Raw genomic sequence first — 10,946 nt, 5'->3', positions numbered from 1 at the left:
GTCGGTCTTCCAAACAATGACACAGAGGCCAATTATCACAAGTCCAAATCTCCATTTGTCATCCAGCTCACATTCCCGCTGTGGCACAAGGTCACATGCACTCATGTCCAACTCCAAATAGTAGCTTCACATAGTATGTCAGCACTCTCCAACCCACCACCTCTTCTAGAAGGTCTTCCTCTGGATTGGAAATGGCCTGTGATAAAAGATTATGACCACAGGAAGCAGTTGTTTTTTTAGGATCTGATCCACATGATAAGGTAGGACATCTAATTTGGTCTGAGGACTTTAGCTACGCTAACATTTCAGGTAACTGACCCCTGTGTCTATAGATTTACAATGGGAACGGAGTGAGAGATGATGAAAACTCTTTTCTTTCCTAGTGAGTATGAGGTAGATCCCTTACATCATGCTCTCAGTTGCCTGTTCTCCATACAGAGCCATCTCCAATTTAGAGAGAAGACATGGATTGTCAGTGGGAGCAAGCCTGAGACATGCCCACTGGCAGCTCCCAGAAACCCCCGAAACCTGGCCACATCATGAAGTTTCAACCATGGGTCTCATGCCTCCCTTGGTATCTTGAATTCAGAACATTTAATGTAGTGGCAGACCAGGGAACCTCCTCTGCCCTAGTTTGGCCCTCTATCACACATTCACACACACACACACACACACACGCACACACAAGTCACACACACTCACACATCAACCTACTGGCAAACCAAGGTAGAAACACACACACACACACACACATACACACACACACACACACACATACCTGCTCAATCTAGGCCAATATCCCTGATGAACATCAATTAAAAAATGCTTAATAAAATACTAGCAAACAGCATCCAGCAGCACATCAGAAAGCTTATCCACCACAATCAAGTCAGCTGCATCTTTGGGATGAAAGGCTGGTTCAACATACACAAATCAATAAATGTAATTGATCACATAAACAGAACCAAAGACGAAAACCAGACAATTATTTCAATAGATGCAAAAATGCCTTTGATAAAATTCAGCATCCCTTCATGTTAAAAACTCTCAATAAACTAGGTACTGATGGAACATATCTCAAAATATTAAGAGCTATTTATAACAAACCCACAGTCAACATCATATTGAATAGGCAAAAGCTAGAAGCATTCCCTTTGAAAACTGGCACAAGACAAGGATGTCCTCTGTAACCACTTCTATTCAATATAATATTGGAAGTTCTCACCAGGGCTATCAGGCAAGAGAAAGAAATAAAGGGTATTCAAATAGGAAGAGAGAAAGTCAAGTTGTCTCTGTTTGCAGATGACATGACTTTATATTTAGAAAACTCCATCATCTCAATTCAAAAACTTCTTGAACTGATCAGCAACTTCACCAAGGTCTCAAGATACTAAATCATTGTGCAAAAATCACAAGCATTCCTTTACACCAACAATAGTCAAGCAGAGAGCCAAATGAAGAATGAACTCCCAATCACAATTGCTACAAAGAGAATAAAATACTTAGGAATACAGCTAGGAGTACAGGGGATGTGAAGGACCTCTTCAAGGACAACTGCAAACCACTGCTCAAGGAAATAAGAGAAGACACAAACAAAGGGAAAAAATTCCATCCTCATGAATAGGAAGAATCAATATTGTGAAAATGGCCATGCTGCCCAAACTAATTTATAGATTCAATGCTATACCCATCAAACTACCATTGACATTTTTCACAGAATTAGAAAGAACTATTTTAAATTTCATATGGGATCAAAGAATATCCCGTATAGCCAAGAAAATTGTAAGCAAAAATAACAAAGCTGGAGGCATTACGCTACCTAACTTCAAACCATACTAGAAGGCTACAGTAACCAAAACAGCATGCTACTGCTGCCAAAACAGACATATAGACCAATGGAGCAGAACAAACACCTCAGAAATATCACCACACACCTACAACCATCTGATCTTTGACAAACCTGACAAAAACAGGCAAGGGAGAAAGGATCTCCTATTTAGTAAATTCTGATGGGAAAACTGGCTTGCCATAGGCAGAAAACCAAAATTGGACCCCTTCCTTACACCTTATACAAAAATTAACTCAAGATGGATTAAAGACTTAAATGTAAAATCCAAAACCATAAAAACCCTAGAAGAAAACTTAGGCAATACCATTCAGGACATAGGCATGGGCAAAGACTTCATGACAAAAATGCCAAAAGCAATTGCAACAAAAGCCAAAATTGACAAATGGGATCTAATTAAACTAAAGACCTTCTGCACAGCAAAGAAACTCATCAGTATGAAAAAGCAACCTACAGAATGGGAGAAAATTATTGCAATCTGCCCATCTGACAAAGGTCTAATAACCAAAGTTGACAAGGAATTTAAATATATTTACAAGAAAAAAAATAAACAACCTCATCAAAAGTGAGCAAAAGATATGAACAGAAACTTACCAAAAGAAGACATTTATGCAACCAACAAATATATTTTTAAAAAGCTCAACAGCACTGATCATCAGAGAAATGAAAATCAAAACTACAGTGAGATGCCATCTCACACCTGTCAGAATGTGATTATTAAAAAGTTAAGAAACAATAGATGCTGGTGAGGCTGAGAAGAAAGAGGGATGCTTTTACACTGTTGGTGAAACTGTAAATTAGTTCAACCATTGTGGAAGACAGTATGGCGATTCCTCAAGGATCTAGAACCAGAAATACCATTTGACCCAGCAATCCCATTACTGGCTATATACCCAAAGGAATATAAATCATTCCACTATAAAGACACATGCACACGTATGTTTACTGCAGCACTATATACAATAGCAAAGACATGAAAGCAACCCAAATGCCCTTCAGTGCTAGACTGGATATAGAAAATGTGGTACATATACACCATAAAATACTATGCAGTCATAAAAAGGAATGAGATCATGTCTTTTGCAGGCACATGGATGAAGCTGGAAGCCATCATACTGAGCAAACTAACACAGGAACCAAAAAAAACAAACACCGCATGTTCTCACTAACAAGTGAAAGTTGAACATTGAGAAAACAAGGACACAGTGAGGGGAACAACACACAACACGGCCCGTTGGGGGCTGGGGGTGAGGGAAGGAAACTTACAGGATAAGTCAATAGGTGAAACGAACCACCATGGCAAAGGATACCTATATAACAAACTTGCACGTTCTGCACATGTATCCTGTTTTTTTTTTAATTTAAAAAGAGGAAATACATACATACATACATACATACATACGTACATACATACATACATACATACTTTTGAAAAACGTCTATACAGCCCGGATCTTCATTCCTGGTAAGCCAAGGAACCTGGAGAAACACCAGAATTCTGTCCCTCTGAGAATGCAGGACAGGTTTACCTTCATCAGCATAAAATTTTGGAACAAATGTGGTAACTGCAAGTTCTCCCCACAATGAATAACTGAAAATTGAGGCAGTATTTCAGATCCTAAAAAACTGATGAAGTAATTCGTCACACATTTGGGTTGTTTTTGCCTTTTCCTACTATGAAGAGTGCTAGTAGGAAGAATGGTGTACAAGTATCTGTTTGATTCCCTGCTTTTAGAATCCTTTGCTTGTTTGTGTGCTTGTTTGTTCCTTCTTGAGACAGGATGTCACTCCAGTCAGTCAGGCTTTTCCAGTGTGTAATTTTTGTTGTTTCCTTTTGTCAAGTTTTAGAAGTTTTTATTTTATTTCTATTGAATTTCAAGTCATTTTTAGATATGTATTAAATTAAAACATTATCTCACATGCCGTGTGTTACATTGCAATTATGTTCATCGTTCCTTTAAGGAACAAAACGTTTTAGCTTAGATATCTTCCAATTTGTCAAGCTTTTCTGATTCTGACTTTTTAAAAATGCTGTCATATACAAGAAACCCTTGGATTAAAAATGCCATGAATATTTCTTTTTTCTTGCAGTCATAACTTCGGTGGATATTGTCAAGTAGTCTCTGGGTTATAGCATGTTTTCTTGAAAGTGTTTCACAATCTATTTTGGGCATTGAGAATTCCATCAAACTTAAGTGAATGTTTCTACATTCACTATTGAAGGCAATAGTCCCATCTGATGCTTTATTATTTGCATATCTTGCTTCCACAAGACCATTTCATGCAAAGACTTGTCTTGTCCCCACTGCCAGATCATTACAACATGATATGGAATCAACTGGCCAAAAATGGGAAGGTTATCTCTGGAATGTCTATTTGACTCCATTGATCTCTCCATCTTAATTAAGACAAAGAATATGCTATGTTAATTACATAACATTGCTGCAAATTCTCAAATCAGAAAGTGTAGTTCTAACTTCTTGTCATTCAGTCGCTGAAAGAATGATCTTATCTCCCAGATGCACATGCTTGGAAGTACTTCTCAACACATACACACACATCCAGACACAAACACACAAATGCACACATACACACAAACTGTTTAATATGTACACAATTGTTAACTAGCATTGTTTTACATGAAATAAGGCAAATGTTTAGCCACTGTCCTAACCTGGTTCCACTCCTGTCATATTTGCCAATAATACTGACAAGTAAATCTGCTTCAACTGTTCCATAATCACAATGTAAGCTGTGTCCATTAAATTCCCTGAGGAATGCAAGAGGATACAACCTAAGACAAAAAACTTAATTGAATGCTGATATTTCATTGGTAAATAGGGTAACTGATGGGTAAATGTAATGGTCCCGGTGGGTGGGCATTAGTTACATAAGGGCTGATGCAGCAAAACACTTAATTATTTAAAGGTGTTTGAAAGAAATTGGAACACAGGAGTGGGTGTATTCAACTATAATAAAATTAGAAAGCCCTGAAATAAATCTCATTTTGGGTGTAAAAAACTGGCATTAGAGGAGATTCTGGGTCAATCATCCAGCTGTGAAAGCTGCATCTTGGAAGCAGGATCCCTGTCCTGCAATGAGACTTGTTTATCAGTGGTTGTCTTTCAGTGGAAACGATCTTGAAGAATGGCCCCTTCCTTTTGTGTATTTGCTGATTAGATTTCATGCCAAATCTCAGGTTTTAAACTCTATTTAAATGTTAACAGAATTCATTCAAATAGCAAAAAACCAACAGATTCTTTGATTTGGAATCATCACAGATCCATTTCTTGTTAGGTTCAGTTATCAAAGTTGACCTACCGGAGTGAAACAATTGTGGAGAATGGCCCCTTCCTTTTGTATATTTGCTGATTAGATTTCATGGTCCATTTCTCATTAGGTACAGTGATCAAAGTTGACCTACCCAAGAGTAGAGATGTCCAGGACAGAACTCAGGGCTCCGTAGAATCACAGAATCTTGGGTGCAACGCTGCTCAAGCACATAAATGTGCTTATTCAGAGTGTTTCTGTGTGACATGTGTGTGAACTACAGTGCAATGAGCATGACACACAGACAGGTTATCAATTGGGCTCACCTCAAAATCAGTTATGAACGTTACAGAACACCAATGCCCAGGTCCCGGTTAAAGAGATAAGACCCTCCAGCATCTTGTGTGAAGCCACAGCATATGGATTTCTCATGCATCTGGGGATCATTCTCCTGAAAATGGTGGCTCCTTCCTCCCTGTCGAGTATCTTTATCAGCAGTGCTCATTTCTTCCTCCAGGACTCTGTCCATCAGGCAGGGGAAGCCTTCTGATTAACCACACCTGGCACATGAAAAGACAAGGGAAAGAAACAAGGCAAAGGACACACTCCCCTCATTCTACCATCCTCCCTAAAATCATCCTGATTTCATGGGCCCTGAGGCCAGGGCCATTTCTATACATCTCAAGGCCTTGGCACCTGGCCTAAATTCTACTCTCTTTCTTACTGTCTGAAAAATTTTGAGAAAACCCTGAGAGCCAGGATCTTCATCCCTGGTAAGCCAAAAGGCCTGAAGAAAAACCCAAATTCTTTCCCTCTTAGTTTAGGGAACAGGTCTACCTTCATCAGCATGAAATTTTCTGCCAAATGTGGTAACCGCAATTCCACCACACAATGCCTAACTGGAAATAGAGGTAACATCTCAGATTCTGAACAATCGATGCAAGAATCCATGAGATAAAAGGCTTGTTTTTGCCTTTTCCCAATGAAACAAGTGCCAGTATTAACAATGGTATAAAAACCTCTGTTTCACTCCCTGCTTTTAAATCTCTCCGATGGTTTCTTCTTGAGACAGGGCCTCACTCCTGTCACCCAGGCTTCTCCAGTGTTTAATTGTGGTTGTTTGTTTTGTCAAATTTCAAAAGTATTGTTTCATCTCTACCAAATGTTGATCCATTATCACATACATATTAAAATATTATCTAACATGCTGTGGGATATATTGTTTTAATTTTCAACATTTCTTTAATGAACCAAAGGTTTTATTTTGGAAAGCTTCTGATTTCTCAACTTTTTTTATTTCATGTTTCCTTAAATTGCCATCGTACATCCGAAACCACTGAATATAGCATGTCATGATGATTTCTCTTTTCTTGCAAACATAAATTCAGGGAATGTCATCAATGAGTAACTCACCGATTCCAGGATTTCCTGAAAGTGTTTCACAGTCTACTTTGTGCATTGAGTATTTCGTCAAACTTCAGTGCATGTTTCTACCACTTGATGCTTTATTATTCGGGTATCTAGCTTCCACAAGACCATTTCACGCAACGACAGGTCTCGTTCCAAACTGGCAAGTAATTACATTTGGATATAGAATCAATAGGCTGAACATGAAGAGGTTATCGCTGAAAGGTCTATTTGATTCCACGGATCTCTCCTTTTTTGTTAAGGAAAAACATACGCTGTGTTAATTACTATACTTCGTTGACTATTCTCAAGTCAGAAAGCCCACTTCCGACTTCTTACCCTTCAATCGCTGAAAGGATGATGGTATCTGACAATGCACATGCTTAGAAGTACATCCCAGCACAATCACACAGACACACATATACACACACAGACGCATACACCCACAAGCAAACACAAACACATACACACACTCACAAAGGCACATGAACACAAACACACAAACACCTACACTGTCAATCCTACATAAAGTAATGAGGAAACCAGGGTTCTGTCTGTACAAGAGGGAAAACTGGAGAGTGATGGCTGTGTCTAAGGATGAGCTGACACATGGAAAACATTGAGTTTTGGAGTCAGGAGTGCTTTGAACCAGTGGAGGGACTGTCTGTGTGTTTGTGTTTATGGCAGATGACATTCAGTGTGCATTTCTGAATATGACATATTGATGTGTAGGTTTGCATGTGAGGTTATTTCAGGGGACTGGGTTTACTATTTTCTCTTGGAGTGTGTTTCATTCGTCAGTTGTTGGTCGGCAGGAGAAGGTGAAATTTTGCTAATGTGGGACATCTGTGGATCATCCTTGCCACCTTGAATAGTGGAACTGGAATGCATTTGGAAGATAGGAAGGGTGTTCTTCTTTCTTACTCTGGCTCGCCGTTTTTACACTGTTTTTTGAAAGGACCTCAGGCATCCTAGGACTTGTGCTCTTGGTGGAACCCACATAATGCCGGAAATAGACAGACCGACTTGCCTGTTTCACAGTGTCCATTTCCAATGAATTGAAACAGAAAATTTTCCCACTGGCATGTAAGTCATTTGGAAGTAAGTCATATTGATAATAAAGAAAATCAAACACAGCAGTGTGTGTATTCAACTAAAATAAAATCAGAAAGCCCGGAAATAAATCTCATTTGCTGTGTTTACAAATGGCATTTGGGGAGATTCTGGGTCATTCATCCAGCTGCGAAAGGTGCATCTCTGAAGCAAAATCCCTGTCCTGCAATCAGAATTATTTATCCGACGTGGTGTTTCAGTGGAAATGATTGTGGGAAATGGCCCCTTCCTTTTCTGTATTTGCTGATTAGATTACATGGTCCCTTTCTCATTAGGTGCAGTGATCAAAGTTGACCAACCCCTGAGGAAAGTTGTCCAAGGCACAACTCAGGGTTCTGTAGAACCACAGAATCTTGGGTGCAACCCTGCTTAAGCACCCAAATGTGCATATGAACAGGGTCACCGTGTGATGTGTGTGAAAACTACAGTGTGATGAGCATGGCTCGCAGACAGGTTATCTATTGGGCTCACCTCAAAATCAGTTATGAGCATTAAACGACACCGATGCCCAGGTCCCGGCTCCTGGAATAAGACCTTCCAGCATCTTGTGTGAAGCCACCGCATTTGGATTGCTAATGCTTCTGGGGATGATTCTCCAGAAAATAGTGGCTCCTTCTTCCCTGTGGAGCATCTTTCTAAGCAGTGCTCCTTTTCCCCCAGGACTCTTTACATCAGGCACAGGAAGCCTTCTGATTGAGCACCCCTCGCCCATGAAAAGACAAGGGAAAAAAACGGGGCCAAAGGTCACAGTCCTCTCATTCCACCATCCTCCTTAAAATCATCCTAATTTCATGGGCCCTGAGGCCAGGGCTGTTTCTTTACACCTCGAGGCCTTGGCGCCAGGCCTAAATTCTGCCCTGTTTCTTACTGTCTAAGACATTTTGGGAAAATCCCTAGAGCCAGGATCTTCATTCCTGGTAAGCCAGAGAGCCTGAAGACACACCAAGATTCTGTCCCTCTTAGTTCACGGAACATGTCCACTTTCATCAGCATTAAAATTTGCACCAAATGTGCTAACTGCAATTCCACCATACAATGCGTAACTGGAAATGGAGGCAACATCTCAGATCCTGAACAATTGATGCAAGAATCCATGAGATACACGGCTTATTTTTGCTTTTTCCCACTGAAACAAGTGCCAGTATTAACAATATTATACAATCCTCTGTTTCACTCTCTGCTTTTAAATCTCTCCGATGGTTTCTTCTTGAGACAGGGCCTCACTCCTCTCACCCAGGCTTTTCTATGCTATAATTTTCGTTGTTTGCTTTGGTCAAATTTAGAACCTTTTATTTCAACTCTATCAAATGTTGATCCATTATCACATACGTGTGAAAATATTATCACCCATGCTGTGAGATACGTCGTTTTTATTTTCATCATTTCTTTAATAAACCAAAGGTTTTAGTTGGGATACCTTCTGATTTCTCAAGTTTTTTGTTTCATGTTTTCTTAAACTGCCGTCGTATGTCCGAAACCACTGACTATACAATGTCATGACTATTTCTCTTTTCTGGCAAACATAAATTTGGGGAATGTCATCAATTAGTCTCTTCATGATTGCATGATTTCCTGAAAGTGTTTCACAGTCTACTTTGTGCATTGAGTTTGTCTTCAAACTTCAGTGCATGTTTCTACCACTCGATGCTTTACTATTTGGGAATCTAGCTTCCACAAGAGCATTTCATGCAAAGACTTGTCTTGTTCCCCACTGGTAGGTAATTTCACTAGGATACAGAATCAATAGGCTTAACATGGAAAGGTTATCACTGGAAGGTCTATTTGATTCCACGGATCACTTCTTTCTTTAAGGAAAAAAATACACTATGCTAATTACTATACTTCATTGACTATTCTCAAGTCAGAAAGCGCACTTCCGACTTCTTATCCTTCAATCACTGAAAGGATGATGGTATCCACCAAAAGCACATACTTGGAAGTACATCCCAGCACAAACACACACACACACACACACACACACACACACACGGTTTCATAGGTAAAGATTTCTTCCCTGACATTGTTTTAACTAAAATAAGGCAACTGTGTGGCCACTGTCCTAACCCGGTTACACTCATATTATATATGCCTATCATCCTGAGGAGCAATTTCACTCAGGTGTTCTAGAAATCATGATGTGGGCTGTGTTTGTTGAATTCCCAGGAATGCAAGGGGACACACCCTGTGACTCATTCCTTGAGTGCTAATATTGGATTGGTTTAGCGTGCACCTGATGGGTGGGTGGGGTGTTTGCTGTTGGTGGGGGTGAGTTATATAAGGGCTGATGTGGCCAGAGAGCTGGTTATTTCAAGACTCTCTCGGAAGAGATAGCGTCTTTCTGCAACCTGCGGTCCCAGCAGAAAAACCTTGTGATCCTCATTCCAGGTGACATGGAGGATGACTCACTCTACTTAGGAGGTGAGTAGCAGTTCAATCACTTTTCAAAACTCGCATCTTCTCAGCCAGATGCAGCTTTTGCTGAAATCCAGCAGACATGTCTCCCTGAGAAGTCACCACTCTTATCTGAGACCCGTGTCGACCTCTGTGATGATTTGGCTCCTGTGGCAAGACAGCTTGCTCCCAGGGAAAAGCTTCCTCTGAGTAGTAGGAGACCTGCTGCGGTGGGGGCTAGGCTCCAGAATATGGGAAATACCTGCTACATGAACGCTTCCCTGCAGTGCCTAACACACCGCCCCTTGCCAACTACATGCTGCCCCTGGAGCACTCTCAAACTTGTCATCGTCACAAGTGCTGCATGCTCTGTACCATGCAAGCTCACAACACACGGGCCCTCCACCGTCCTGGCCATGTCATCCAGCCCTCACAAGCATTGGCTGCTGGCTTCCATAGAGGCAAGCAGGAAGATGCCCATGAATTTCTGATGATCATTGTGGATGCCATGAAAAGGCATGCCTTCCCGGGCACAAGCAGGTAGATCATCACTCTAAGGACACTACCCTCATCCACCACATATTTGGAGGGGACTGGAGATCTCAAATCAAGTGCCTCCACTGCCAGGGCATTTCAGACACCTTTGATCCTTACCTGGACATCGCCCTGGATATCCAGGCAGCTCAGAGTGTGAAGCAAGGTTTGGAACAGTTGGTGAAGCCCTAAGAACTCAATGGAGAGAATGCCTACCACTGTGGTCTTTGTCTCCAGAAGGCGCCTGCCTCCAAGACATTAACTTTACACACTTCTGCCAAGGTCCTCATCCTTGTATTGAAGAGATTCTCCAATGTCACAGGCAACAAACTTGCCAAGAATATGCAATATCCTGAGTGCCTTGACATGCAGCCATACATGTCTC

The sequence above is a fragment of the Symphalangus syndactylus genome, chromosome 11 (genome assembly GCF_028878055.3).
Source record: "Symphalangus syndactylus isolate Jambi chromosome 11, NHGRI_mSymSyn1-v2.1_pri, whole genome shotgun sequence".
In the NCBI taxonomy this organism is placed as follows: domain Eukaryota; kingdom Metazoa; phylum Chordata; class Mammalia; order Primates; family Hylobatidae; genus Symphalangus; species Symphalangus syndactylus.
This window is presented reverse-complemented; position numbering follows the sequence as displayed.